The sequence below is a fragment of the Triticum urartu genome, chromosome 1 (assembly GCF_003073215.2).
Source record: "Triticum urartu cultivar G1812 chromosome 1, Tu2.1, whole genome shotgun sequence".
In the NCBI taxonomy this organism is placed as follows: Eukaryota; Viridiplantae; Streptophyta; class Magnoliopsida; order Poales; family Poaceae; genus Triticum; species Triticum urartu.
Genome location: NC_053022.1, coordinates 443,953,432 through 443,980,716, shown reverse-complemented (window position 1 = coordinate 443,980,716; position 27,285 = coordinate 443,953,432).

The window sequence follows — 27,285 nt, the reverse complement described above, 5'->3', positions numbered from 1 at the left end:
GGATAAAAAAAATCAAGGAATAAAAATAAAATTGGGTTGCCTCCCAACAAGCGCTATCGTTTAACACCCCTAGCTAGGCATAAAAGCAAAGATAGATCTAGGTATTGCCATCTTTGGTAGGCAATCCATAAGTGGCTCTCATAATAGATTCATAAGGTAATTTTATTTTCTTTCTAGGGAAGTGTTCCATGCCTTTCCTTAACGGAAATTGGAATCTAATATTCCCTTCCTTCATATCAATAATTGCACCAATCGTTCTAAGGAAAGGTCTACCAAGAATAATATGACATGAAGGATTGCAATCTATATCAAGAACAATGAAATCTACGGGCACATAGTTCATATTTGTAAAAATAAGAACATCATTAATTCTTCCCATAGGTTTCTTAATAGTGGAATCCGCAAGGTGCAAGTTTAAAGAACAATCATCAAAATCACGGAAACCTAGCAAATCACATAAAGTTTTCGGAATCATGGAAACACTAGCACCCAAATCACACAAAGCATAGCACTCATGATCTTTAATTTTAATTTTTATTGTAGGTTCCCACTCATCATAAAGTTTTCTAGGGATAGAAACTTCCAACTCAAGTTTTTCTTCATAAGATTGCATCAAAGTGTCAATGATATGTTTAGTAAAAGCTTTATTTTGACTATAAGCATGAGGAGAATTTAACATGGATTGCAACAAGGAAATACAATCTATCAAAGATCAATTATCATAATTAAATTCCTTGAAATCCAAGATAGTGGGTTCATGGATATCGTTAACTTTTTCAATCCCACTTTTATCAATTCTAGCATCAAGATCTAAAAACTCCAAATTTTTGGAATGCCTTCTAGGTAAAGGTGGCTCATCTCCAGTCCCATCATTATCAAGATTCATATTGCAGAACAAAGATTTAATAGGAGACACATCAATAACTTTTAGATCTTCATCTTTATTTTCATAGAAACTAGAAGAACATGCTTTCACAAAGCAATTTTTCTTAGCACGCATCCTAGCGGTTCTTTATTTGCACTCATCAATGGAAATTCTCATGGCTTTGAGAGACTCATTGATATCATGCTTAGGTGGAATAGATCTAAGTTTCAAAGAATCAACATCAAGAGAAATTCTATCCACGTTCCTAGCCAAGTCATCAATCTTAAGCAATTTTTCTTCAATCAAAGCATTGAAATTCTTTTGTGAACTAATAAATTCTTTAATATTAGATTCAAAATCAGAGTGCATCTTATTATAATTTCCATACGAATTTTTGTAGGAATTACCATAATTATTAGAGGAATTACTAGGAAACGGCCTAGGATTAAAATTACATCTATACGCGCTATTACCAAAATTGTTCCTACCAACAAAATTCACATCCAAAGATTCATTATTATTCTCACTCAAGGTAGACAAAGGCACATCATTAGCATCAGAGGAAACACTCTTATTAGCAAAAAAAATCATAAGTTCATCCATCTTTCCACTGAAAACATTAATTTCTTCTATTGCGTGCACTTTTTTATTAGTAGATCTTTTGGTGTGCCATTGAGAATAATTAACCATAATATTATATAGGAGTTTAGTAGCTTCTCCTAAAGTGATTTTCATAAAAGTGCCTCCCGCGGCCGAATCTTAAAGATTTCTAGAAGCAAAATTCAATCCGGCATATTTTTGTATAATCATCCAAAAATTCAAACCATGTGTAGGGCAATCACGTATCATTAATTTCATCCTCTCCCAAGCTTGTGCAATATGTTCATGATCAAGTTGCTTAAATTTCATAATATCATTTCTAAAAGAGATGATCTTAGTGGGAGGAAAATACTTAGAGATAAGATCATCTTTGCACTTGTTCCATGAATCAATACTATTCTTAGGCAAAGATGAAAACCAAGCTTTAGCACGATCTCTAAGCGAAAACGGAAATAGCTTAAATTTAACAATATCATTATCCACATCTTTGTTCTTTTGCATATCACACAAATCAACAAAGTTGTTTAGATGGGTAGCGGCATCTTCACTAGGAAGGCCGGAAAATGGATCTTTCATGACAAGATTCAGTAAAGCAGCATTAATTTCAAAAGATTCAGCATCCGTAAGAGGAGCAATCGGAGTGCTAATAAAATCATTGTTGTTGGTATTGGTAAAGTCACACAACTTAGTATTATCTTGAGCCATCGTGACAAGCAAGCAATCCAACACACGAGCAAACAAGAAGCAAGCTAAAAAGAGGCGAACAGAAAAAGAGAGGGCGAAAGGAAAAGGGGGCGAATAAAACGGCAACGGTGAAGTGGGGGGGAGGAAAACTAGAGGCAAATGGCAAATAATGTAATGCAAGGGATAAGAGTTTGTGATGGGTGGTGTGTCTTGACTCATGCGTAGACTCCCCGGCAACGGTGCGAGAAATGGCTCATTGTCGGGAGTCAAATCTTGACTTGACTTGGCGCGAATCTCCCCGGCAACGGCGCTAGAAATCCTTCTTGCTACCTCTTGAGCACTGCGTTGGTTTTCCCTTGAAGAGGAAAGGGTGATGCAGTAAAGTAGCGAAAGTATTTCCCTTAGTTTTTTAGAACCAAGGTATCAATCCAGTAGGAGATCACGCTCAAGTCCCACAAACCTACACAAACAAATAAGAACCTCGCAACCAACGCGATAAAGGGGTTGTCAATCCCTTCACGGTCACTTACGAGAGTGAGATTTGATAGATATGATAAGATAATATTTTTGGTATTTTATGATAAAGAGAAATAAAGATGCAAAGTAAAATAAACGACAATAAAAATAGCTAAGTGTTGGAAGATTAATATGATGGAAGATAGACCCGGGGGCCATAGGTTTCACTAGTGGCTTCTCTCAAGAGCATAAGTATTACAGTGGGTAAACGAATTACTGTCGAGCAATTGATAGAATTGAGCATAGTTATGAGAATATCTGGGTATGATCATGTATATAGGCATCACGTCCGTGACAAGTAGACCGACTCCTGCCTGCATCTACTACTATTACTCAACACATCGACCGCTATCCAACATGCATCTAGAGTATTAAGTTCATAAGAACAGAGTAACGCCTTAAGCAAGATGACATGATGTAGAGGGATCAACTCATGCAATATGATGTAAACCCCATCTTTTTATCCTCGATGGCAACAATACAATACGTGTTGTTTCCCCTACTGTCACTGGGATCGAGCACCGCAAGATTGAACCCAAAGCTAAGCACTTCTCCCATTGCAAGAAAGATCAATCTAGTAGGCCAAACAAAACTGATAATTCAAAGAGACTTGCAAAGATAAACCAATCATACATAAAAGAATTCATAGGAGAATCAAATATTGTTCATAGATAATCTAGATCATAAACCCACAATTCATCGGATCTCGACAAACACACTGCAAAAGAAGATTGCATCGAATAGATCTCCAAGAGAATCGAGGAGAACTTTGTATTGAGAACCAAAGAGAGAGAAGAAGCCATCTAGCTAACAACTATGGACCCGTAGGTCTGAAGTAAACTACTCACACGTCACCAGAGAGGCCATGGAGTTGATGTAGAGGCCCTCCGTGATCAATGCCCCCTCCGGCGGAGCTCCGGAAAAGGCCCCAAGATGGGATCTCTTGGGTACAGAAGGTTGCAGCGGTGGAATTAGGTTTTCGAGGAGCTCCTGGATGTTTGCGGGGTACGTGGACTTATATAGGAGGAAGTGAAAGTGCGTTATATCGACTAGAGGGGGGGTGAATAGGCGATTTTTATGAATTCTTCGCTGGGGAATTTGCAGGTGAGGAAATTCCTTAGCGAAGAACTACTAGCAGCGGAATAAGTACTCAAAAGTAAACATAACAGAGCACAAGCATAGTCATCATGATGAAATGAAGACAAGCACAGAGTACAGAAAGCGTAAAAAGATAACACGGGATGAAGACAAACAGACTGAAGAAATTGAACTGAGGAAATTGAGAAAGTCTTCAGTTAAAGTCTTGAAACACAGATACGAACAAGCACTCAACACAGTTATGAGGAAATGGAAGAGTTGAGGAAATAGAACTAGTGAGCTTGGTGAAGACAATGATTTGGTAGACCAGTTCCAACTGCTGTCTCAGTTGTACGTCTGGTTGGAGCGGCTAGGTATTTAAACCTGAGGACACACAGTCCCGGACACACAGTCCTCACCGTATTCTACTTGAGCTAAGGTCACACACACCTCGCCCAATCACTCGTGGTAAGTCTTCAGGTGACTTCCGAACCTTCACAAACTTGGTCACTCGGTGGTCCACAATTCCTCTTGGATGCTCTAGACCTTGACGCCTAACCGTCTGGAAGAAGCACAGTCTTCAAAGGTAACAAGCGTCAGATCCACGTAGGATCAATCTCTTCAGTGATGCTCAATCACTTGGGGTTTGTAGGTGTTTGGGTTTGGGTTTTCCTCACTTGATGATTTTCGCTCAAAGTCCTCGGAGGATGGGATGCTCTCAAATGACAAGTGTCAGTTTCTCTCGGAGCCGCCAACCAGCTAGTGGTTGTAGGGGGCGGCTATTTATAGCCTAGGGAGCAGCCCGACATGATAAGACATAAATGCCCTTCAATGATATGACCGTTAGGTGGGTAGATATTTTGGGACAGCTGGCACAAGGCACAGCAACGGTTGGAAATTTGAGTATCAAATCCCTCAGGGCTATCATGTTCCTCACTGTGTAGGCAATCCGCACTGGCGAATTCCTAACTCCTCAGTCAGAACAAATTCCTCAGAGACCAGAAGAACTTCATCTCTGTCACCGAAGAATATGACTGAACCGTATGAGATTTCCAATGGCTTCACTCGAAGGGATTGGTAGGTGTAGCATTTTGAGTTGAGCATCATATGGAAATTTTTCCTTACTATTTCCTCGACCCCCTTTAACAGTGCGATGTTTCCTATGACTCAAGAGAGAGAAAATGAAACTATGAAAACAAAAGTCTTCATGATTCATGTTCCTCGAATGAATACCAAGTCTTCAGGATTGTACCAATTTCTTCACTTTCAAAGTCTTCAGAAAGTCTTCAAAAATCCAAAGTCTTCAGTCGAAGAACTTCATTTTTAGGGGTCGACTTTCTTTGTAAATATCAAACTCCTCATAGACTTATAGACCTGTGTACACTCAAAAACACATTATTCCCTTAACCTATAAGTCTTCAATACACCAAAATCACTAAGGGGCACTAGATGCACTTACAATCTCCCCCTTTTTGGTGACTGATGACAATATAGGTTAAGGTTTCAACGGGGATAAACATATGAAGTGTAAATACTGATATTGAGGAATTTGATTGCAAGATATAGAAGAACTCCCCCTAAAGATGTGCATGATGAGGAATTTGCTTTTGAAGCATTGCACACTTGAAGAGTAGAATCATGGAGATCTCCCCCTATATCTTGTAATTCATACACGCATTTGACATATCATAATGAGGAATTTGAAATGCATGATGAAATATGGTGACTGATGTAACTCAGCATGCGTGCATTAACATATATGAGGAAAAAGCATGCAGAAAAACACATCAATGTATCAGAGCACCATCGGGTTTAAGTTTACAACTCGATCCAATAAGGTTTCAGAAGAACGAGAGTTGCAACTTAGCAAAAAACGCCCATATAGACAGACCCGCTTGAAGACTAACTCAAAATTTCTCCCCCTTTGTCATCGAATGACCAAAAGGATAAAAAATGAGGACTAATTCCCCTGAAGAATATCAAGTTGATGAAGGAGCGCCAGCGTTGTTGGGGTCGTTTGTCGTTGAAGGGCCTGCCGTAGTGTCGTCCAAGTCTTCGTACTCGTCGGTATTGCGTGATGAAGAATATGAGCCGGACACCAAAGAAGGAACCTTGACCTTCTTGAATTTCTTCGGTGGAGGTGCAGACCAGTCAAAATCTTCCTTGAGACCCATTTTCTTGAGATCTTCTTCACCATACAGATGTGATAGAATGGCCCAGGTGCGACCGAGGACTTCATGGAGGTAGTAATGGTTTTTCTTCACTGCATTGTGTGTAGCAGTCATGTTGTGAAGAAATGAACCAAAATGACGCTTAACCCATTTATGGTTTCGATCCACCTTCTGGTGAAGACTAAGCAGAAGCTCACGGTCAGTCATCACACGAGGAGTAGTGGCTTGAGGAGTAGACTTGGGTGCATTGGCAGCAGAGTCATGTGTGGCAGAGTCATCATTGGTGGAATAAGATGCAGCTTTGCAAAACTGACCATCCAATGGACGAATGCCTTCATCAATGACTGCAGGAGCCTTGCCCTTTTCATCAGTTGAAGTAAAAGCCTGCTTGAGGACTTCAATCGGGGGCAGATAGCTAAGGTGATTCTGAAAATCAGCCTTGTAGTTGAGTGAAGACCTTGTCCTGAGGAATCTCATAATTCAAGGAGCATAAGGTTTCAGCTCAAACAGAGAAAGTGCAACATTTGCTAGAGTCCTCATGAAGAAATCATGATAGTTGATAGGAATGCTATGAATGATGTTGAATAGAAGATTCTTCATGATGCCAACTATTTCCTCATCAGATGAGTCGTGGCCATTGATGGGACTCATTGTCCTCGCCAGAATGCGATAGACGGTTCTAGGCACATAGAGTAAATCCTTCACGAGGAATTTGAACCTTGGGGCTTGACCGGGCTTCAAAGGCTTCATTAACACTTGCATGTAATGGGCTGTGAGTTCTGGTTCATGATATAGGCAGCGAGCTCCTTCACTGGGTGGATGATGGGCAGGGCGTGAAGCAATTCAGAGGCCGGTGCCTTATAGTGAGTATTTTCGGTCATCCAGTCCAAGACCCAGGTGTTGATATCTTCAGGATCACCTGTGATGTGCAATGTAGCGTAGAACTGAAGAATAAGCTCTTCATTCCAATCAACAATGTTAGAGCAAAAGTTGAGGAGGCCTGCATCATGAAGAACACTAAGCACAGGAGAGAAGCAAGGTATTCCATGTCCACGTGAGGAATATGCTCATGGTAGAAGATTTTGTCTTTGTTGAAAAGCAGTGAAGAATAGAAGTTGGCCTGGCTTGCAGTCCAGAAATGCTTCCTCCTTAGACGAGCAGAGTCATAAGGATTGTAGTTAGTGAAGAACACATGCTCGCCGAAGAAATCATCAGCCTTGAATTTCTGCTTCTTTGAGAATCGATCCTTTGGCTTGGGGTGAGGAGTGTCAGTCAATTGCATCACAACCTCCGGAATCTCGATCGCAGGTTCCACAGGCTGAGGAATTTCAGGTACTGTATCAGTGGCAGCCTGGGACTTCAATTCTTTATTTACATGATCTTCAACACTAGTGGCTAGAATTTCTTCATGGACAGATGGTGTGGCATGTGGTTCATCAGATCCCATTTGTACAGTAGTTACTGGGGACTGAGGAAGTTGTTGCAATGGTGTGAAGAGTGGAGAGTTGGGGTGCTGACTTTTCCAAAATTCATCACTTAGCACGGGTGTAGTACAGCCAATGTCCACATCTTCATCTCCCATTTCTTCAACGCCGACCTCTTCAGCAGTAAACTGAGGCATAGGCGAGGAGACAACTGGTGTTGAAGGGATTGTATCCACTTCAATTTCTTCATCCATCTGCTCTGACGAAGCAGCAGAGGGATTCTCTTCATCAGATTCACTTGGAATCACATATTCTTCATCAAAAGGAACAAGGTCCTTTGATGGCATGGTTGAGATAGGAACAACATCAATGGGGTTTGCAAATGAGCTAGTCAATGGCTTCATCTTCTTCTGAGCTAAAGAATCTGATGCAGTTGATGCCTTCCTTTTCTTCACCGCTGCATGCTCTGCAGCCTTGGTCTTCTTCACATCTGATGCAGATGGAAGGATCGGAGTTGGTGAAGGCACGGGAGGAGAGGAATTGAGTTGAATTTCTTCATGTACAACTAATGCAGTTGCCCTGACTTTTTCATTTTCTTTAGGCGCACCACTAGTGGATGCCCTGGCAATTTCATCAGCGGCTGGAATGGAGTCATCAGCCCTGGAACTCACATTTTCTTAAGCAACCTGATTGTCATCAGCGGTGCTGGCATTTTCTTCAGTCGGCTGAGCAGATGCTTCAGCCTGAGGAATTTCCTGTTGCGTTGGGGCTGCAACATTGGAAGTGAACTGTTTAGTTATCTTTACAAATCTGACTTTGGCTCCTAGCCAGTCAGCATAGTAGCGATCAAATTCATCACTCAGTTTCTTGATTTCAGATTGAAGAGCAACAAGTTCTTCAGGTGAAAGCTTCAAGACGTTTTGCTTCAGAAAGCGCTCTTTCTTGTACTGCGCTTTCTTCACCCTCCTTCCCTGTTCAAATTTCCATTTCTCTTCATCAATGAAGTGAGTCAGTGCATGACTTTGACTAGGAGTGAGGTTCAGCTCAGGCAGAGGTGTGTTGGGGTCCTTGTGCCACAAGTCAATGAAGTCTAGGATCAACTTCGGAGCCAGCATTAATGGCACATTACTGCCTTTGGCTCTAGCGGCCCTGAGTTTCCTGTCCCTGATGATTTCAGAAAGTTCTTCATCATCATCAGAGGGCACTTGGAAAGCAACTTGTTTCTTGTGAGGACTTGGTCGAGGACCTCGTCCAGCAGTGGTCTTCTTCTTTAGAAGAGTGGGAGCAGCTGAGGAACTTGCAGAGGCTCCTGAGGCAATAGATATGCATGTGGTCCTTTGGCACGTGGCGAGATGCACAGGTGCTGAGGATTTGGTCAGAGCAGCCGAATACTTTGGCGGAGGAGCTGAGGATTTTGTAGAAGTAGGAGCAGCGTGAGGAATTGGCTGTGAGGGCTTTGAGGAATCTGGCCGTGAGGGCATAGCTGAGGAACTTGGCCGTGAGGGCATTGCTGGTGAAGCACTGGGCTTGTGAGCAGACTTTTTAGGCATGACCTTCTTCGGCTTTACATAGGCCTCAACAGCAGCAGCGGCAGCAGAGTCTTCGTTGAATTTCCTCACTGCATCTTTTGCTTGTTTGGCCAACTTGGCCTGGCGCTTGGCCCATTCATCAGGATAATCCTCACCATGCTTGAGGCTGGTGGGATCAGCTATTTGACCATGTGCCAGTGGAGGTCTTGGGCATGGAGGATTTAGTGCAAATTTCTTCATATATTTGGGAGTGACATATCTGTACTCCCTCCACTCTCTTGCCCATCTCCTCTCAATCTTTTGAATGCGCACCTTGCGCTGATTTTTATCTTTCTCAGGGGGTGTGCAGTACCCAGCATAGATGTCCTTAGGTATTTCAAAGGTAGTGTTGACCTCAGGCCTCTTTCCTCCTTTCTGTGGCTTCTTACCATCAGCCATTTTCTTCAGTTGAGGAATTTGAACAATTGAATTCTCTGAAGAGGTATGCAACTTTTCTTTGAGGAACGCTGCAAATGAGTTAAGTTGATGAGAACCTAGTGATTCAGCAGTTGACATGAGTACCTATGAACAGAGTATAGTTGCGAGGAATTTGGAGAGGTCATATGCGTTCTCGGAAGGTTTTTATAAAGAAAAAGTTTGAGGAATTTGACCAGATGAGTCTTGAAGAATTTCACTAAGCGTTCTTTGTATTAGGTTCCAGAGATGTATAGATTGAAAATCCACACATTTGAGAAATCTTGAAGAAAAACATAGCTTAGAGAAACGAATCAAGAACAGATGACATGTGAGGTGTTTTAGTGTGTGAAGATATGAAGAAAAACACCTTTGAGGATTTTGTAGAAATCATTTGAATCAAAGAGGGCAGTAAAAGTAACTTTTAATTACCCTGGACGAAGAACACGACGAACTGGAATATGGAGATGTGAAGTTCGTCAGTGCAGATCTTCCACGCCCTAACTTGGCGGAGGAAGACAGCTACGGCGGCGGCGGAGTGAAGATTTCCGTGGCCGGCGCGAGTACGACGGCGATGAGGTCGAGGCAGTGAAGCTTTTCCTCACCGGCGATGATGATGTAGCAGCGGCGCTAGGGTTTGAGAATCTCGAGCTAGAGAGAGGTCGAGCGGAGTAAAGGAAGTGAGGAAGGGAAAGGGGGTATTTATAGCCACGGTGAAAAACTGTTCGCCCGAAGAATTTTGACGAACGTGCCCCTGACCCTTCTCATTCGCTTGACATGTGTCACCCACGTACTGAGAAGTGGAGATCGCGTGCGATCGTGGGTGAATAGATAAGTATATCGTGGGATGCGGAAAGGTTTGAGTGGGAAAGCCGAAAATTTAGATAAGATAGGTTTTAAAGTTCCGTTCGCAATTTCTTCAGCTGACAAGGACACAGTGAAGATTTTGAATGAGTTTCAAATAGAACGCACATGAAGAATTTGTGAACAGATTGGGTTGAGTATAGCATAGAGGGGGAAGGGTCCGATCACATTCACTTAGCAGAAAAACCAACTTGAAGAAATAGCCATAAGTGAATGCTGTAGAGGACATAAACTCATATATATATATATATATATACCCGATGAAGAAAAACGATGGAAACAGTGAAGACTAAGCAAAGTTGAAGAATTTAAACAACTGAGGAATTTCAACACAAAAAAACTCAAATTGAGGATTTTCAACTTTTGGTGGTGGCGTGACCCACCGTATAAGAATGATGATTTCACACACTGCGTACAATTGTCGCAGGGTTCCGAGAATCAAATTCTTCGTTTATTTCTTCACACTTAGAGTGTTATTCTTCATTGATTGAAGAAAAATGTTTCTTCATGTGTTTCACATCTAAGTCATCAATTTTGCATAAGTGTTAGGATGAGTGTCCTTTTCAAAGAACATTAGAAGATTCTAAGATATTTAGCTCACACCGCAACTTGCTAAATCTCTTCTCATCCAAGGGCTTAGTGAAGATATCGGCTAGCTGTTCTTCAGTCTTCACATGCTCAATAGAAATGTCGCCCTTCAAGACATGATCACGAAGAAAATGATGACGAATCTGAATGTGATTTGTCTTCAAGTGCTGAACTGGGTTGTGAGCAATCTTGATAGCACTCTCATTGTCATAGAAGAGAGGCACATTCTTCATGTTGACGCCATAGTCCTTGAGAGTTTGCTTCATCCATAGCAATTGAGCACAGCAAGAACCAGCGGCAATGTACTCAGCTTCAGCAGTAGATAGTGATATGCAGTTCTGTTTCTTTGAGGACCAATAGACCAAAGATCGTCTGAGGAAATGACATGTACCAGATGTTGACTTGCGGTCCACACGATCACCAACATAGTCAGAGTCAGAATATCCAATGAGATCAAAAGCCGAGCCCTTGGGGTACCAAAATCCAAGTGTTGGTGTGTGAGCTAGATATCGAAGAATATGCTTCACAGCCTTATGGTGTGATTCCTTCGGTGTAGCTTGAAATCGGGCACACACGCAAACACTAAGCATAATATCTGGCCTAGATGCACATAAGTACAATAAAGAACCAATCATGGAGCGGTATACCTTATGATCGAAGTCGATACCATTTTCATCAGTGCACAGATGACCATTTGTGGGCATAGGAATTTTGACGCCTTTGCAATATTGCATGCCGAATCTCCTCATTACATCCTTGAGGTATTTCTCCTGAGATATGAATGTGCCATTGCGTTGTTGACGAATTTGAAGACCTAAGAAGAATTTCAATTCTCCCATCATAGACATTTGATATTCTTCACTCATCATATAGGCAAATTCATCACTATAACGTTGGTCAGTACAACCAAAGATAATATCATCAACATATATTTGGCACACAAACAATTCGCCATCATAAGATTTAGTGAAAAGAGTAGGGTCGAGTGAACCGGGTCTGAAGCCTTTCTTCATAAGGAATTCCTTCTAAGTATCATACCATGCCCGTGGGGCCTGCTTGAGGCCATAGAGGGCCTTATTGAGTCTGAAGACTTTGTCAGGATGCTTTGGATCTTCAAAACCTGGGGGTTGAGCAACATATACTTGTTCCTCAAGCTTACCATTGAGGAATGCACTTTTCACATCCATTTGGTATAGAGTGATATCATGATGGTTAGCATAAGCAAGTAATATGCGAATAGCCTCAAGTCTAGCAACAGGTGCAAAAGTTTCATCGAAATCAATTCCTTCAACCTGTGTGTAGCCTTGAGCTACAAGCCGTGCCTTATTCCTTACCACAAGGCCATTTTCGTCTTACTTGTTGTGATAGATCCATTTTGTGCCAATGATATTGAGTTTACGAGGATCTAGACGTTTGACCAGTTCCCAGACGTTGTTGAACTAGAACTAATGTAATTCTTCTTGCATGGCCTGAATCCGCTCAGGCTCCAGAAATGCTTCATCTACCTTAGTGGGCTCTGTGATAGAGATAAAAGCATAGTGCCCACAAAAGTTAGGTAAATGTGAAGCTTTTGAGTGTGTGAGAGTTGTCAGATTTTGGGTTCCGGCAGACCCTTGAGGTTCGAACACTGGGGTGCGCGCGGAGATTTCGCCTCCTACCTACCTACACCCCTCCGCCTTGCTAGGATCTGAACTATGGAAAGAACAACACAAGAGACGCAGGGTTTATACTGGTTCGGGCCACCGTTGTGGTGTAATACCCTACTCCAGTGTGTGGTGTGGTGGATTGCCTCTTGGGCTGATGATGATGAACAATACAAGGAAGAACAGCCTCGTGAGGGTCTGTTCTTAGCTGGGGCGATGAACTGCTGGGAGGAGCTCAGTCACCTTTCTCTCTCTCTCTCTCTCTCTCTCTCTCTCTCTCTTTCTGATCTTCTCTATCCTTCCAACCCTCCGGCTCGGCTCTCTTCTCAGCCCCCTTGGCTTTGTGGGTGGCTGGTCCTATTTATAAAGGCCCTGGTCCTCTTCCCAAATATCGAGCAGGAAGGGAGCCAACAATGGCGGGCTAATTTGAAGGGGGACAGCTAGTATCAACTATCCTGACAAAAGTAGTCTTCGCCTGCGCAAAGCTCTGGTGATGATGCCGTCTTGGGCTCCACGGTGACCTCCGTCTCGTAGTCCTCCTGGTCTTGGTCTCGTTGCACCGAAACGGCAACCTTTGCATGATGCCTCGGTACTCCGCGGCTGCGCTTGCCCCCTTTGCACCAAAGAGGAAGGGAGGACACTGCGCGGGCTGGCACCCGCCTGGCGCCCCCGGTCGTCATGGCTTGCGTCACGGGCACCTCGTGAGGTACCCCGCCTTGATCTCTCTGCCTCCTCGTGAGCCAGCCCGACGAGGCCGCGCCTGAGGAAGCTCCACGTCGTCCGCCCCGCGAGGCTTGGCCCCTCGCGAGGGTCTTGGGTTTGTGTTGGTGAAGATGGGCCGCGCTGGGCCCCCCTTTGAGCCACGCCGCAGGCCGCAGGCAGGCAAGTCCGGGGACCCCCGTTCCCAGAACGCTGACAATAGCCCCCGGGCCCAAGGCGCGCCCGGACTTGGCCGTGCAGGGAGGCGGAAGGGCAAGAGCGAAGCGCCGTGGGCCCTAACAGCCTGCGGCCTTGGGCGCCGCGTGGCGGTTGATTGGACGTGGGCGTCTCCACTTCCCCATGGCGCCTTGGCAACTGCACGGATTGGACAAGTCCCTGCATGCAAAGCGGGTCATAATTACCTGCGATCGTGGGGGCCGTTGGTTGGCCATCGCCAGTTATAAGTATGGACCGGCACCCGCCCTTCCAGTTCATCCCTCCTTGCTTCTCCTTTTCTTCATGGCCCCGTCAAGGAGGTTCTCGGCCGCAGAGAAGGGGAAGGCTCACCAGGTTGAGCCCGCCTCTACCCCACCCAAGCGCGGCCGAGCACGCCCTCGTAAACATCCTGTGGCCACCACGGTGGCTCCGCGCGGCCGTGGAGGCGATCTTCAACGCAGCGACGGGCGGATTGCTGCGGCCGGGGGGGCGCGCTCCGGCTACGCGTCCCCCTAGGCCGCGCTTTCGCGCTGCTGAAGTGCTGCCGGAGTTCGTCGTGTGGTCAGCGGGGCCGACCAGCACCCGGCTTCCACTTCCTCGCTTCCTCCTTGGCGAGCTCCCGGCCGGCGCCCCGGGCGGCCTCTGGCTCCAGGCCGACGGCTGCTGCAGCCGGGCCTCATGGGTCTCACTGGAGGTCTCCGCGGCCGGGAGCCTGTTCCTGGCCCGCGGTTGGCAGACGTTTGCCCGCGCGCGTGGCCTGGGCCGTCGGTGCACCCTACACTTCAAGTTCGATGGCGATGCCACCCTCTACGTGAGGGTGTTTGGGGAAGATGGTCGCCGCGCAGGGTGTTGCCCCGAGGGTGACGACCGCGGCTGGGAACCCAGCTCCGGCGATGATGGAGAGGGCAGCGCTCGCGCGGCCGGCGGCGCTCAGGGTTCCTCAAGCTTCTCCGGTTCTTCTTCAGTCGGTGACTCTTCTAGCGGTGGCCGCGGTCAGCCTCCACGCCGTCGTATCTGCTTGGGAGGTGGCAACGTGTCCGCCCGCCGTCGCGCCCTGGTGAAGCGCGAGAGGGAGTCCGCCTGAGCTCCGGAGGCAGCTCGGGCCTTCCCTGCGGGCCGGTGTGAGGCGAGCCGCACCAGATTTGTTCTTTCTTTTCCTTTTTCCTTCCGGCTACGTGCCCGAGCGTGGATAGTTCCCGGCCCCGGCCGTGGGGGGCGACCGACCCAGGCCCCTTGTTTGTGTCGCGGTGCCCGTGGGGCACGGACTGGAGGGGTGCTCCTGTAAGGGGCCCAGGTCGCGAACTCTTTGAATGACTAGGATAGGAACACTCGCGAGGGCGCTCAGCTACCCTCCTCGCGAGGCCTTGCACAAGAGAAGTCGAGGCAGGAGAGTGAAAAGTCGAAGAACCACAAGCCAAAGACGGCAACAACTTCAATAAAACTTCGAATGAGAAGGAACAAGCCAACTACGGAAAGCAAATGAAAAGCCGCGTCCGGCACCTAATATAGTCTTCGACGTCTTCTCACCAGCGCGGAGCTAAGTGCTGCCACTGGGCGTGGGACGGAGCCCCAGGGCCTGAGGCCGGCGCTCCTGAGACTCCGGGGTGTGTACAGCCCCAACTCATTATTACATGAGAGTGTCACGGGCAGCGAGCTTCACAGGAGTTGGCCTTCTTCACAGGCTCCGGGCCTTTTCCAAAACGCGATAGCTTCACAGGCATTCGCCTTCTTCACAGGCTTTGGGCCTTTTCCTAAACGCGATAGCTTCACAGGCTCTGGGCCTTTTCCAAAACGCGATAGCTTCACAGGCATTCGCCTTCTTCACAGGCTCTGGGCCTTTTTAGGGGTAGAACCTCCGGAGGTGCTGGATGTTCCATGCATTCTGGACTGGCACCCCCTCCTGAGTCTCCAAGCACGCGGAGCCGGGCCTGGAAACATGAACAACTTTGAACGGGCCCTCCCACATGGGAGAGAGCTTGTGCAGCCCCTCCCTGGAGAGAACCCGCCTGAGCACGAGGTCTCCTACCTTGAGAGTTCTGGGGCGGATGTTGCGGCGGTGATATCGCTGCAGTGCTTGTTGGTACCTCGCCGCTCGTAGCGCGGCTTCTCGACGATGTTCCTCCCCCAGCACGAGGTCCATCCCCCACATGGCGTCCTGCTGCACCTCGTCAAACGCCAGGACCCGTGCGGAGCGACGTATGACCTCGTGAGGGAGGACCGCTTCGGCTCCGTAGACCAGGAAGAACGGAGTCTCTCCAGTCGGCTTGGTTGCGGTTATGCGGATGGACCACAACACGGACTGAAGCTCGTCGTACCAACCTCTGCCGCAGGCCTCCAGCTTCTTCTTGAACGTCCTGGTCTTGAGGCCCCTCAGGACCTCCGCGTTGGCTCGCTCGGCCTGGCCGTTGCTTCGGGGGTGCGCCACCGAAGCGTAGCATATCTGCGTTCCAAGGTTAGCACAGTATGTTTTGAAGAGGTTACTGGTGAACTGCGAACCGTTGTCCGTCATGATGCGATTCGGCACCCCGAACCGGCTCACGATGCCCTTGATGAACTTGACCACAGAACCCGCGGGAATGGTGCGGACAGCCTCTACTTCAGCCCACTTGGTGAACTTGTCCACGGCGACGTAGAGGTAGCGGTAGCCCCCAGGCGCCTGAGGAAACGGGCCCAAGATATCCAGCCCCCAGACTGCGAATGGCCACGAAAGGGGTATAGTCTGCAAGCCTCCTGCTAGCTGATGGATCTGCTTGGCGTGGAACTGGCAGGCCTCACAAGCTTTTACTAGTTCGACGGCGTCATTGAGCGCGGTGGGCCAATAAAACCCACTGCGGAACGCCTTGCCGACGAGGGTCCGTGATGATGAATGATGTCCACAATCTCCGCCGTGTATATCTTCCAGCAGTTCCTTCCCTTGTTCCCTGGAGATGCAGCGCAGGGATACATCGTTTGGCCGCTTCCGGTAGAGCTCTCCATCCTTGATGCAGTATGCCGTGGCCTGGCGTGCCACTCGCTCCGCTTCCTCCTCCTTCTCCGGCAGGGTCCCTTGCGTTAGGTAACTCCGGAGCTCCGTGATCCAACATCCCTCCTAAGGTTCCATCGTTAGGAACAGACGTGCTCCTGAGGCCGGGCCACAGGCCGGAGCCCCTGAGGCAGGTGGCTGGGGGAGCTCCTCCCGGGGCTGAGCCATGTTTGATAATGACGGCAGGGCTGATGGCTTGAAGAGCCGCTCCTCGAAAACGCCAGGCTCCTGAGGTAACCGCCTGGACGCCCGTTTGGCGATGTCGTCGGCCTCCTGATTGGTGCCACGGGGCACATGCTGCAACTCCAACCCCCAGAACTGCTTCTCCATCTTGCGGACCTCCGCTAGGTAGGCTTCCATGTGCTCATCCTTCGGCTCGTACACCTTGTTGGAGAAATTGACAAGGAGCTGCGAATCGCCCTTGATGGTGAGGCGTTTCACCCCAGGGCAGCCGCGGCCTTCAAGCCCACTATTAAACCTTCATACTCTGCTATGTTGTTGGAGACCTTTTCACCTTGCTGGAAACAGAGCTGCACGGCGTAATAGAGCTTGTCCTGAGCGGGTGACATAAGCACCGCCCCAGCCCCAACGCCATGCCTGGAGAACGCCCCATCGAAGTACATGACCCAGCCTTCTGGCGCCTCGCTTCCCGGGGACAGGGACCGATCCTCGTCGGCCTGGCGCCTCCGTCCATTCTTCCACAAAATCCGCCAACGTTGCTCCCTTGATGACTCTGGTCGTGCTGAATTCGACCTGAAACGCTTGCAGTTCTATGTTCCACTCAGCGACCCTTCCAGCTGAATTAGGGCTCCTGAGTACTCTCTCCAGGGGGTATGACGAGACGACCTTGATGGAGTGACCCTGAGAATAGTGCCGCAGCTTGCGCGAGGCCACCAGTAGCGTGAGGAGGAGTTTCTGAGGCATGGGGTACCGTGCCCTTGCATCCCGCAACACCGTGCTAACGAAGTACACTGGGTGCTCAACAAGGTGGAGTGCGTCAGTGCTGGTGGCTCCCTTCGGAGACCGTGGCGCCTCTTGAGGCAATGAGGCCTCCTGAGACTGGCCATCTGGAAGAGGGGCCTCTTCCGCCACTGGTGCGCCCCTCTGCGGCGGCTGATCTTCCTCAGCCGCGGTGGCGGTTTCTGTAGGCCTTCCTTGTCCCTGTTCTGCCTTGTCCCGGGCTGCTGCCGCGGTATTGATACGGCGCTCCTCTCTGACTGCCACCAAGGCTGCGCTGGCGGAGTAGGGAGTGGCGGTGAGGTAAAGCACCAGGGGCTCTTGAGGGCGCGGAGCTACCATGACCGGTGGGCTGGTCAGGTACCTCTTGAGATCCTGGAACGCCTTGTCGGCCTCTTCAGTCCACTCGAAGGGCCCCTTTTTCTTCATTAGCTGGAAGAAGGGCAGTGCTCGTTCCCCCAACTTGGAGATGAAGCGCCCTAGCGCGGTCACGCGCCCCGTGAGCTTCTGCATTTCTCTGAGGGTCTTTGGTGGGCTCATGTTTTCCACCGCCTTGACCTTCTCCGGGTTAGCCTCGATGCCTCGGTGGGACACGAGGAAACCCAAGAGCTTGCCCGAGGGGACTCCGAACACACACTTCTCTGGGTTGAGCCGTAGGTTCACTGCGTTGAGGCTCGCGAAGGTTTCCTCCAAGTCTTGTATCAAGGTCTTGGCCTCCCGAGACTTTACCACAATGTTATCGACGTAAGCTTCAACATTCTTCCCGAGCTGCGGGCCCAAGGTGATGTGCATCAACCGCTGGAAGGTCGCCCCTGCGTTACGCAGCCCGAATGGCATGCATGTGTAGCAGTACACCCCACACTGGGTTAGGAAGGCTGTCTTCTCGACGTCTTCTACCACCATCTTGACCTGGTGATACCCAGAGAAGGCATCCAAGAAGCACAACAGGTCGCATTCCGCAGTGGAATCGACGATCTGGTCGATGCGGGGGAGCGGGAACGGATCTTGCGGGCATGCTTTGGTGAGGTTGGTGAAGTCAACACACATGCGCTCCTTCCCTCCCTTCTTTGGCACAACGACAGGGTTGGCCAACCAATCCAGGTATCGGACCTCGCGAATGACCCCAGTGGCTTCTAAGTTGCGGGTCTCTTGGACGATGAAGGCCTGCTTTTCTGTGGACTGCCGCCTGGCCTTCTGCTTCACAGGGCGCATGTTGGGGGCACACGTTGAGGTGATGCTCGATTACACTCCTAGGGATCCCTGCCAACTGGTCAGGCTCCCAAGCGAATACCTTCTTGTTTGCACGCAGGAACCTGACCAGGGCCTTCTCTTGCTTGGGTTTGAGGTGGGCGCCTATGGTGAAAGTGGCGTTGGTGGATCCGTCCTCATCGACGGGTATCTGCTTGGTTTCTGCCTTGTCTTGGGTGAACAACTGTTTCTTCTTGGCGGGTGCAGCCCCCTTGGGCCCGGGGGTCTCCAAGTTGGCGGGCTGTGCCGACGCCGTCGTCTTGAAGGCGAGCTTGAGCACCCGCAGCGCGTCCCCGGTGTCCCCGTGCACAGTGAGGACACCGCTACTCCCGGGCATCTTCATGAGGTTGTACGCCGGGTGCGTCGCGGCCATGAACTGGGCCAGCGCTGGGTAGCCGTGGATGGTGTTGTAGGGGAGGCCGATGGGGGCGATGTCGAAGTCGACCAGCTCCGTGCGGAAGTTGTCGTAGGTGCCGAAGGTTACTGGGAGCCGGATCTGTCCCAAGGAGCTGTACGACTTGCCCCCAACGCCTGAGAAGGGCCGGCTGGGTTGCAGGCGTTCCAGGGGTATGCAGAGGAGGTTGAAGGCCTCGACCGAGAACATGCTGAGGCCCGCGCCGCCATCAATGAGGGTTCTGGTGACGTCCACCTAACAGATGGTGGGGGTGCACAGCATGGGGAGTGCACCCGAGCAGGCCGAGTTGGAGGGGTGGTCCTCCGAGCTGAAGGTTAGGCCGGTCTCTGGCGCCGCCCGGTCCAGGGGAGCCCCCTGCCGCATGGAAGCGGCGCTGACCCGGCGGATGAACGGCTTGACGTGGTGACTTGTAGGCGGCGCCTGCGAGCCGCCCAAGAGGGCCGCGACAACCGGGGGTGTTGGTGCAGCGCGATGGGTGGGGGAGAGGTTGCGGGGCTCCATGGGCGCGCGGAGCGCGCGGGACGAAGAACCAGCTGGGGTGAGCAAGGGAGTTGCGGTGCGGCCGTCTTGCCGCACGGACGGATGCTGGGACGATGCTCGCTGCTCGTCCCCTACCGGGCCGGTGGCGGCGTTGACGGCAGACGACGGGGAACGGTGAGGACACCCGCCGACAGGGGCCGTCTGGGCGACGCAGGAAGCGAGCGCGGCCCGGCGCTCGGCGCGGGCCCGACGAGCATCAGACATGGGCGTGATGGTCGGAGGAGAACGGGGTGGTGGAAGACGAATCCCGGCGCACCCCTACCTGACGCGCCAAATGTCGGATTTCGGGTTCCGGCAGACCCTTGAGGTCCGAACACTGGGGTGCGCGCGGAGATTTCGCCTCCTACCTACCTGCACCCCTCCGCCTTGCTAGGATCTGAACTATGGAAAGAACAACACAAGGGACGCAGGGTTTATACTGGTTCGGGCCACCGTTGTGGTGTAATACCCTACTCCAGTGTGTGGTGTGGTGGATTGCCTCTTGGAATGATGATGATGAACAATACAAGGAAGAACAGCCTCGCGAGGGTCTATTCTTAGCTGGGGCGATGAACTGCTGGGAGGAGCTCAGTCACCTTTCTCTCTCTCTCTCTCTCTCTTTCTGATCTTCTCTATCCTTCCAACCCTCCGGCTCGGCTCTCTTCTCAGCCCCCTTGGCTCTGTGGGTGGCTGGTCCTATTTATAGAGGCCCTGGTCCTCTTCCCAAATATCGAGCGGGAAGGGAGCCAACAATGGCGGGCTAATTTGAAGGGGGACAACTGGTATCAACTATCCTGACAAAAGTAGTCTTCGCCTGCGCAAAGCTCTGGTGATGGCGCTGTCTTGGGCTCCACGGTGACCTCCGTCTCGTAGTCCTCCTAGTCTTGGTCTCGTTGCACCGAAACGGCAACCTTTGCATGATGCCTCGGTACTCCGCGGCTGCGCTTGCCCCCTTTGCACCAAAGAGGAAGGAAGGACACTGCGCGGGCTGGCACCCGCCTGGCGCCCCCGGTCGTCATGGCTTGCGTCACGGGCACCTCGTGAGGTACCCCGCCTTGATCTCTCCGCCTCCTCATGAGCCAGCCCGACGAGGCCGCGCCTGAGGAAGCTCCACGTCGTCCGCCCCGCGAGGCTTGGCCCCTCGCGAGGGTCTTGGGTTTGTGTTGGTGAATATGGGCCGCGCTGGGCCCCCCTTTGAGCCACGCCGCAGGCCGCAGGCAGGCAAGTCTGGGGACCCCCGTTCCTAGAACGCCGACAAGAGGACCTAGCGCTTTGATGTCATTGATGATCTTTTCAACTTGCACTTCTTTTGCAACACGAGGATGAGCTGTTTGTCGTTGAGGAATTTGAACAGGATTTTCTTCAGCACCATTTTCTTCAGTATTTTCTTCAGGTGCATTAGCTCGATGTTCTTCATGTTCTGGAATGAATTCTTCAGCAGATTCTTCAGTAAGAATGACATCCTCAGTAGCCTTGAACTTGATAGTTTCCTCAGGTGCTCGTTCATCTATCACAGAAGGTAGGTGCTCTCTTTGCGAGCCATTAGTTTCATCGAACCGCACATCTACAGTTTCAACAACCTTGTGAAGAACGTTGTTGAAAACTCTATAGGTGTGCGAGTCCTTTCCGTAACCAAGCATAAAACCTTCATGTGCTTTCGGTGCAAATTTTGAGTTGTGATGAGGATCTCTAATCCAACATTTAGCACCGAAGACTTTGAAATAACTTACATTGGGTTTCTTATCAGTGAGGAGTTCATAGGCAGTCTTCTTGAAGAATTTGTGAAGATATACTATGTTGATGATGTGGCACGCAGTATCAATTGCCTCAATCCAGAAACGACGAGGCATTTTGTATTCGTCAAGCATACTGTGAGCCATCTCAACAAGAGTCCTGTTCTTGCGCTCCACGACACCATTCTACTGAGGAGTATAAGGAGCAGATAACTCATGAGTAATACCAAGTTCATCAAGATAGTCATCAAGACCAGAATTCTTGAACTTAGTTCCATTGTCACTTCTAATGTGCTTGATCTTCACACCAAAGTTGGTTGAAGTCCTCGAGGAAAATAGTTTGAAGACTTCCTGCACTTCATGTTTGTAAGTAACAATGTGTACCCATGTGTATCGAGAGTAATCATCAACAATAACAAAGCCATATAGAGATGCATCATTTGTAACAGCAGAATAATGATTAGGGCCAAAAAGATCCATATGAAGCAATTCAAATTGTCGAGTGGTAGTCATGATTGTCTTTGCTGGATTCTTGGCCTTGGTCATCTTTCCAGCTTCACAGGCTCCGCATAAGTGATCCTTGAGGAATTTGACATTCTCGACATCAATGACATGCTTCTTCTTCGCAAGAATGTGCAAATTCCTCATGCCTGCATGACCAAGTCGTCGATGCCAGAGCCATCCTTCTGAAGCTTTTGCAAGTAGACACACGGCTGGTTGCGGTCCTGTAGAGAAATCAACAATATACATGTCTCCTCTCCTAAAGCCTTCGAAGACTTTGGAATTGTCAGCTTCCATAAGCACAACACAACGGTACTTGCCAAAGACAACAACACCAAGATCGCAAAGCATTGAGACAGACATGAGGTTGTGTCCTAAGGACTCGACAAGCATGACTTTGTCCATGTGTCGATCCTTTGTGATCGCAACCTTACCTAGACCCAATACCCGACTTTTGCCTTTGTCAGCGAAGATGATATGCTTCAGATGCAATGGTGATAAGGGAGCATCTATCAATAGATTCTTGTCACCAGTCATGTGATTTGTACATCCACTATCAAGGACCCACTCAGTGTCTTTGGGTTGATCATCCTGCAGATGAATTAGTGCAACTTACGAACTCATATACTTCATCAGTGAAGAATATGACATCAATTCATCAGATCAATTTCATCAAGCAACAGAATAGATAAAGCAGTATGAGGACGTGAGAAATGAAAGTTCATTTCTTCATGATTAGCCTGCGTCCTTTCAGGCACATTCAGGTCTCCAGCAAATTCTTCAGACGATTACGTACGTCTGGAGACCTGACCCTGCAGAAGAGATTAGTTCTTTTTCTTCACCACCCACATCTGAAGGCGTGGCAAAGAGTTCATCACTCTGCGAGCTCCATATGAGAAAGGTGGCATAGACGCCAACCCATTTCATTTCACATAAGAGGGGTTAGGATAAGCATATGAATAAACAGAGAAATTCTTCGAGGACTTATGAACATAATGATTAGAAGAATAATGCTCATATTCATAGCCCTTAGCTCTTCCCTGCGAAACAGAGTTGTTAGCACGATGATATTCATATGAGGACTTTGATCCTTTTGAGGAATTTGGTCCATATGAAGAATTTGACATGGGGTTCCTATTCTTCACAGGTGGTGTCCTGAGGACATTCACCTGAAGACTTTCAAGGCACCTTTTGGGAACCCAGATTTTCTTTATAGGAGGACCGTTCCTGCAGTTAGTGCCAACATATCTAGCAAATATTTCACCAGTCTGATTTTTTGAACAGTTTATAGTTGGAGTCAAATGACTCATCATCAGAACGAGGAGATTCACATGCAAAGCCAGATAAGTTAGATGGATCAACTGGAGGTCCCTTTGAAGCAAGCCATGAGGTTTTGTGGTACTGCTCAGGCTTCCAATATGTACCATCAGCATTGAGTTTCCTCTCAAAGGCAATACCCTCTTTCCTAGGGTTCTTGTTGAGGATCTGCTTTTTAAGCACATCACAAAGAGTCTGATGCCCTTTGAGGCTTTTGTAGATGCATGTCATGTACAATTCCTTCAACCCTGCATCTTCAGTGATACTAGCAATGTCCTCAGATGATGAATTAGTGATAGCAGAGGCAGGTGAAGAATTTCAAACATTAGCATCATTTGAACATTCAGGTGAAGAATTAGCAGATTCACGTTCAATGCACTTCAAGCATGGAGGAACAAATTCTTCCTGAGAAGCGCTGATTTGTTGAGCAAGTAATGAATCACGTTCCTTCTGAAGATCTTCATAACTCACTCTTAGCTTTTCAAGATCTTGCTTTCTTTGAAGAAATTCATATGAAAGCTTTTCATGATCATATAAGAGAGTGTTATGATGACCTTGAAGCTTGTCAAACCTAGACTGAAGCCTCTTCTTATAGTCACTGGATGAGGAATCATTGCTCCTTCAGGATTTTCCAAAGTGACCATGTCTTGAGAACTTCTGGAATTTCTTCACGAGCAGTGCTAGCTCATGGATCAGTTCTTCAGAATCACCAAGGCTGCTACCAGAATCTTCATCTTCAGAGTCAGACACTGCCTTGGCCTTCAGGGCACATGATCTGCCATAGCTCGAACCATAGAGATCTCTCTTCTCAGCAAGTTGGAACTCATGAATATTTGGCCTCTTGAGGATATCAGTGGGATCAAGTGACTTGTAATCAGCACGTTCTTGTATCATTAATGCTAGAGTATCAAATGAGGAATCAAGCAATCTCAGCAATTTCTTCACCACCTCATGGTCGTTGATGTCAGTGGCACCAAGTGCTTGAAGCTCATTTGAGATGTCAGTGAGACGATCGAAGGTTTGTTGAACATTTTCATTGTCGAGTCTTTTGAAGCGGTTGAAGAGATTGCGAAGAACATCAACTCGAGAGTCACGCTGTGTTGATACTCCTTCATTGACTTTGAACAGCCTATCCCAGATAAGCTTAGCAGTTTCCAAAGCACTCACTCTTCCATACCGTCCTTTGCTCAGATGGCCACACATGATATTCTTCGCTTGAGAGTCGAGTTGCTTGAACCTCTTCACATCAGCAGCATTCAGAGAAGGTGTGACTGAGGGAACACCATTTTCCACAACATACCAGAGATCGTTATCAATTGCCCCAAGATGCATTCGCATCTTATTCTTCCAGTAGGGGTAGTCCATCCCATCGAAGGTAGGACACCCAGCAGAGACCTTGATCATACCTGCGGTCGACATAACTAAGACTCCAGGCGGTTAAACCAAAATCACACAGAACAAGGGAGTACCTTGCTCTAATACCAATTGAAAGCGTGTTATATCGACTAGAGGGGGGTGAATAGGCGATTTTTATGAATTCTTCATTGAGGAATTTGCAGGTGAGGAAATTCCTTAGCGAAGAACTACTAGCAGCAAAATAAGTACTCAAAAGTAAACATAACAGAGCACAAGCATAGTCATCATGATGAAATGAAGACAAGCACAGAGTATAGAAAGCGTAAACACGGGATAACACAGGATGAAGACAAACAGATTGAAGAAATTGAACTGAGGAAATTGAGAATGTCTTCAGTCAAAGTCTTCAAACACAGATACGAACAAGCACTCAACACAGTTATGAGGAAATGGAAGGGTTGAGGAAATAGAACCAGTGAGCTTGGTGAAGATAATGATTCGGTAGACCAGTTCCAACTGCTGTCTCAGTTGTACGTCTGGTTGGAGCGACTAGGTATTTAAACCTGAGGACACATAGTCCCGGGCACACAATCCTTACAGTATTCTCCTTGAGCTAAGGTCACACAGACCTCGCCCAATCACTCATGGTAAGTCTTCAGGTGACTTCTGAACCTTCACAAACTTGGTCACTCGGTGATCCACAATTCCTCTTGGATGCTCTAGACCTTGACGCCTAACCGTCTGGAAGAAGCACAGTCTTCAAAGGTAAAAAGCGTCAGATCCACGCAGGATCAATCTCTTCAGTGATGCTCAATCACTTGGGGTTTGTAGGTGTTTGGGTTTTCCTCACTTGATGATTTTCGCTCAAAGTCCTCGGAGGATGGGATACTCTCAAATGACAAGTGTCAGTTTCTCTCGGAACAGCCAACCAGCTAGTGGCTGTAGGGGCGGCTATTTATAGCCTAGGGAGCAGCCCGACATGATAAGACATAAATGCCCTTCAATGATATGACCGTTAGGTGGGTAGATATTTTGGGACAGCTGGCACAAGGCACAGCAACGGTTGGAAATTTGAGTATCAAATTCCTCAGGGCTATCATGTTCCTCACTGTGTAGGCAATCCGCACTGGCGAATTCCTAACTCCTTAGTTAGAACAAATTCCTCAGAGACCAGAAGAACTTCGTCTCTGTCACTGAAGAATATGACTGAACCGTATGAGATTTCCAATGGCTTCACTCGAAGGGATTGGTAGGTGTAAGATTTTGAGTTGAGCATCATATGGAAATTTTCCTTAGTATTTCCTCGACCCCCTTTAACAGTGCGGTGTTTCCTATGACTCAAGAAAGAGAAAATGAAACTACGAAAACAAAAGTCTTCATGCTTCATGTTCCTCGAATGAATAGCAAGTCTTCAGGATTGCACCAATTTCTTCACTTTCAAAGTCTTCAGAAATCCAAAGTCTTCAGTCGAAGAACTTCATTTTTAGGGGTCGACTTTCTCTGTAAATATCAAACTCCTCATAGACTTATAGACATGTGTACACTCAAAAACACATTAGTCCCTTAACCTATAAGTCTTCAATACACCAAAATCACTAAGGGGCACTAGATGCACTTACAGGAAGAAGTAGGTCGGTGAAGCAACGAGGGGCCCACGAGGGCGGAGGGCGCGCCCAGGGGGGTAGGCGCCCCCCTGCCTCGTGGCCTCCTCGATTGTTTCTTGACGCCCACTCCAAGTCTCCTGGATCACGTTTGTTTAGAAAATCACGTTGAAACATTATATCTCAGAAAATCAACAACTTCGAAGGCACAAATCCGAGGGTGGTGAACAGCTAAAGAATCAAACATTATATCTCAGGTAATCCTATAAATGTTGAAACTAATATTATTGAAACTGTAACCTGGAGGAATACATAATAGACACTTGCCAGAACGTTTCAGACTCTGAAAAGGAATAGGTACGTGGTACGGTAAGTAAACCGACTCCAAAATAGTTCTAATGGCAATTTTTCTCCGTTTTGGAATATTTAAGAAAATAGGAAAATAAGAAGTAGACGGGAAAGGAAACGAGGCTTCCACGAGGGTGGAGGGTGCGCCCTACCCCCTGGGCGCGCCCCGTGCCTCGTGGGCACCTCGTGTGCTCTCCGGAATCCCTTTACTTGCACGATACTTCTTTTAGTCGGTAAAAATTAATTATATAATCTCCCGAAGGTTTTGACCACCGTATCACGCAAAAATCTCCTGTTCTTGTTTCGAGCTGTTTTCTGCCAGGGTTGTCAAGGCCAAGCATCATGTCGTCTCCCTCCTCCTCCAACAATGAGGGTAACGATGCTTGGCTAATGAAGATAGAGATGAAGAGAGAAGAACCCGAAGAGATCAACAGGGATGATGGGATCAAGAAGGCCATGGGGGATCAAGTTCCGGCAGTAGCAGAAGAAGACATCCTTTCACCTCACCACAATCTCTTTACCCCAACGGAGATTGAGGCTTTCAAGATGATTGAGTTAGCTCGTATTCAAAACAAGTATCTCACAAGTGAAAATATTTTGTTGAGGGAGCATATCATCGCACTCAAGGGCATTATCCGCAAATTGGAGGATCTCTGACGCTCGATGTGCGACTACCCATCATCACCAACACCTTCTTCACCAACAAATAAGAACTGAGCATTGGGTATGGGCACTCCCCTTGGCAACTTCCAAGCATGGGGGCGTGCCCCGGTATCGTATCATCATCACTTTTATCTTTACCGTTTTCTTAGTTTGATCCTTTTGATAATATCTTGATCTAGTAGAATAAAGTTTTAATATGATCTAGTTGTGAGTTTTGCTTTATGATCCTTATATGTAATCGAGTCCGTGAGCTATATATAATAAAGATTAGTGTTG